At 34.6% G+C, this 5029-nt stretch overlaps 1 protein-coding gene across 2 annotated transcripts in view; it reads right to left on the reverse strand.

The window, feature by feature from the left end:
* The window catches only part of LOC106876228 (importin-7), a 61017-nt gene that overhangs the window by 54571 nt on the left and 1417 nt on the right, over positions 1 to 5029 (reverse strand). The gene's annotated exons all lie outside the window — the stretch shown is intronic.

A 5029-nucleotide genomic window follows, 5' to 3' on the forward strand; every position in this document is an offset into this window, starting at 1 on the left:
ATAATGTATATATATGTATATATAATGTATATATATATATGTATGTATTACATACACAAAATAGATTTCTTTCACTTTCTGTCTACCAAATAAACTTCCAATGCTTTGGTCAGCCCAAGGCTCGAGAAGACATTTGCCCAAGGTGCCAGGCAGGACTGAATGCAGAACCATGTGGTTGGGAAGCAAACTTCCCACATGGTTCTTACTACATGTCAGTAAGAAGTTTGCTTCTTAACACACAGTAATACATAATATACACATGTATAAATACATACATATATGCATAGTTGGAAATTGTAATGAGGAAGATACCAGCAATGCATAGTAAATTCTACATCAGCAGTGACAGAATTTATGTTAAATGGATGGATAAATGAAGATACCTAAGACAGACAGCCTTCGAGTATAGTGGTGTCACTTAGACAACTACTGAACAATAAAGAGGAGTACATCACTTGTATACTCAGTGAAAGTAAATAACATTGAGATTAGGTAGAGAACTCCTACAAAGGTACTGAGTGTACAGCTGCTCCATGTAAACCAAGCTTAATTGGACTGACCTACTTATGCAGACTTAGAAAAGGAATATTCATTATACCAGCCAAAAGTTATGCCTGCATAGATATTCCGTAAGTTAGAGAATGCCAACAACACTGACATGAATTGTAGCCTTCTTAGACCTGTGATAAGTACTTAACACTTCATTTGGAAGGCTACGCCTTTGTTATCCAAGAATTGGAGAGTTACTAAATACCTGCTCAACATAAAAAAATACCTCTTAGATTTCCACACCATGATAGAAAGTGTCAATTGTGCAATGCCAGTGTGGAAAGTATCACCCATATCATCAGTAGCAGTACAAAAAGGTTTGCAAGATACTACCGTCCCAGGAGACAAGTACAATGCGATATGCAGGATCATCTTCAAGGCCACAAGAAAGCATACTTCATTTTTCTCTAATCGTCACAAATCCTCTGCATTCAAGGCCCACATCTTACTACCAAACAGCATCATACTCTGTACACCAGTATCATATATCCTGACCTTCACTGAGGGAAAAGCTCCCTGAACTTTTTCTAACCATTGCTAATGTTTTCTAATCATCCACCCTACATCCAGAGAGCTACCTGTGCATCGAAAAAAGTATTTTGCATGGTTTTTTGTACTAATTACCCCTGTGCATCATCTGATGTGAAGTCTACCCATCTGTTAACTTGCTTGTGATCCCATTACACGTCTTGTTTAGCTATAGTTTACATAGCCAATCTGATAGCTATTTCTTATGAGCAACAGGGTTGTCTTCTTCCCTACTTTCTAATTTTTTAGTCTTTGTCAAGTTTACTTTGAAGCCTCTCAATTCTAGATTTGGTTTCCATGCTTGCAATTTCTTTATTTCTACTACAGATTCAGCTAAAAGTCAGGTCTGCATATGATTTCCTATATGCAACTAGTGTCTTTACTCTAACATTATGACTTGAAGGACTATAAAGAACAGAAGGGAGCTAAGAACCAAGCCCCAATATACTCCCTTCATGCTGATCTCATTGCTCTAATTCATTGCATTTTACTAATTTGCTGTTTGCACATGTGTATTACTTATACAGCCCCAAAATGCCTTTCATCAGCCCCAAGCTTCCTCAGTATCACTTGACCACAGAGCAAGGCATCTTACTAAAGATCATCTTATGGCTAGATACTTCTGGCATTGATGGCACTTTCTAATGCAAAAGCAAATCTGTTTGTACAAACAGAGCAAAATACAGGTTAAAACTAGAGTATTTATGAGGGCAGAGATACATAATGTATATATTTCTAACTGCACCTTTTACTCCTTTGTACCTACTATGTCTTCATCCGATGCTCTTTTGCATAGTGCCCCACCTTTCCTTTTTAATACACCATGCCATTCATCACATTCTCTATCATTTCTATGATTACCTGTAACTAGCCCTCCCTTGTCCACTGCCACCAGTCTCTCTCCAAACAATACCTGAGTAAAAAGAGTTTGTATCAGATCTACTGATATCCAATGTGCTTCTTTATTACCTTTATTGTGTTGCTTGCTCTAGCTCAGGATATACTTTTATCGACAACCATCACTCTTATCTTCTATTAACACCACTACTGCTCTTTTGTACTGGCTAACATTACCCTTAAATAGATACCTGGGTCACTACTTACATCCAACACACTCACTTAGCAGTGACCATTTCTATGACTACTTACTATCTCACATGCAATCTTTTTAGTTGCCATTATTTTCTGCTGTTATTTCATTACCCACTGCCTCCCTTCATTACTCTAGTTCTGTCTCTTCCCATTTCTTCTTCCTCTCTCTGTTATATTTTCTCCTTCTCACCTCAGTTCATCTGCAGGCACCCTTTCTTTTTTTCATTCTAATGATCACTATGTGCTGAACAAGTGAAAAAAATAAGCTGTGAAGCCCCTTTTTTGTCTAGCAGAGAACAAAGCGACCTCACCAGTGCAGGTACCACAATGAAATGTACCTAGTATTCTGTAAAGTGATTACTGCTAGGAAGAGCATCTAGCAACAGAAACCATGTCAAAATAAAATATACAAATGAGTTGTGATTCCCCAACCACACTCAGAAAGAAAGTAACTACAAATAAGGCTCAGACTATGACCACCATGCCATTATGGATAGCAGATATATGATGATACACATACCCAACAATTTATATACACACACAAAGGGTACGAATTATTTCTTTAAAATTTACACAAAACACAGAAAAATGTTTAAAGATAATGCTAGATGAGCTATCATCAGGAAATTATAAGAGGTAATTTTAAAAAGTAAACGAAATCTATATTGTTTCCGAGAACAAATGAAGCTATCCAAGAACCACACCAGTAGTTCTATGAAAAGAATTCAAATTCTTTTACTGCTGTAAAGCATCAGCCATACTATCACAAATCAAGTCAAGAATTTACTCAAAGTTCTCCACTATCAAAATATAATAAACTAAATTCCTAAGTAAATATATATTATCGGTTCAATCCTGGCATAGTTCAATATTTATAGTCTAACATTAAATTTTGAAAAAAAAAATTATTGGATATAAAAGGACTTTTGTATTTCTTAATGTAAGTTGCACGTGTTCAACCTATTTTATATTACACTCCCTCACCAAGGATCTATATCATGTGCTCAAACAATTGGTTGGAGGGAAACTGACTCATATTTCTGTGTATGTCTGTATATATAGGTGTGTGTGATACACACACCCTATTCGCATAGCAAGAAAATGTTCACTAACACATCAGCTGAGAAGTATCAGGAATGTTAGCTTCTATATATCAGACATGGTCCGAGAAAAACAAGGATGATTTCCGCAAAAGTTTATGTAGTTATTAGTATTGTTGAAACCGAGTAGTATGATCATCACTCTTAAGTGAAAATTGCCAAAAGAACTCAGCGACAACTATTGCTGACCTTTTTAAACTCCTAGGAGCATTGAATAATTAAATCTTTTAATTAAGAAATGATTAGATTACAAATTAAGATATGTGCAAAATCTATTTCACAGTGAGTAAATATGATAAATTAATTACTATTTAATTATAATAGACTTTTGTTTAAGCTACCAGATCGCAAGTTATAAATTACTGTAGCTTATTAACAGCAAGGATTTTAAAACTCATTCAAATAAGCAACTATTGAACATACTGTTGAGGGAAAAGTGCCTTGTAGGAAAGAGAGAATGGGTGGGAAGTTAACTTGTTGAAACTAAAAATCAAGACAATTTACACGAATGACAATGCAGTCTACTGAACGATTGTATAGCGCTAACAGGAATGAGGTACGATCAAAGTCGATACAGACGAGAGTCCTAACTCGAAAAGTGAAAACAATAAAGTATTTAATTCAGCTCTCTACCATCTGCATGTCAGATTTAAGTTGAATTCATGCTTCTCTAAACAGAAACTGAAGAAAAGACAAGCGAACACTTGCTCAGATTCCACTTTGTCGAGAAAAAAAAATTACATAAGAAAACTAATCTTAACACGTGTATGGTGGGTTTTCTGTAATTTTATTTCGTATTTCCTAGAGTATGACGCAAGTCACCTGACATGCACCTAAACTATTTGATACACCAGTTAATTTAATATTTAAGATGACAGTACGAGAATGATTGACGTTTGTGTCTATGAAAAAAAAAAAAGACTCGGAAAAAGCAATGAGATATCGCAGTAATTTCACGATCATTTTGACATATTTCCACCGCCAGATTGATACTTAAACACTGTTCGAAGCAATGCTGACAAATAATCCATCGACAGATTAAAATGACACAAACAAAATAGTATGAACGATTTAACAGAATTAAAAAAAAAAAAAATACTAACATATTTAAAGCATTACTTTTTTAAAGGGCAACTATTTAAAATTCCATTAGTCGATATAACTAAAATATAATTAACAATAAGCTAATAGACACTAATGAAACTATTTCATAAAGTCATCAAAGTAATATACACGAGGACCATATTAACAGCGAAATGATAAACTAATTAGGAAAGATGTCTCACATTGGGATCCAGAAAGCTTTACCACCATGCAACTCATTTAAAACAATTTTTCATATGCTTTCAGCAAGTAATATGCAAAGTAAAAGTTTTTGTATCATTCAAGCTGCAAGAACTGGTCCCCGATTTTTGAGGCAATCGCAATGGACAAAGCTTGAAAGATATAAAAGTGACTATAATATCTAAGTATCATTCATACAACTCCGAAACAAGGATTTTATATTCTCAGATTGGCACCAATCTAACACCAGAATAAAAATAATCGATATTGTGTAGTGACGAGCAAATCCTGACACTGATTTACCATACTTTCTTTTAATACTCTGAAGGCGCATTCCTGCGCAGATATTCATTTACACACACACGTGTTTCAAACTACATGACACTGATACGCAGGCAATTCTTTGATGCGTTCGTTCATTATTACTATTATATAAATATATATATATATATATATATATATATATATATATATGT

The sequence above is a fragment of the Octopus bimaculoides genome, chromosome 5 (assembly GCF_001194135.2).
Source record: "Octopus bimaculoides isolate UCB-OBI-ISO-001 chromosome 5, ASM119413v2, whole genome shotgun sequence".
Classification (NCBI taxonomy): Eukaryota; Metazoa; Mollusca; class Cephalopoda; order Octopoda; family Octopodidae; genus Octopus; species Octopus bimaculoides.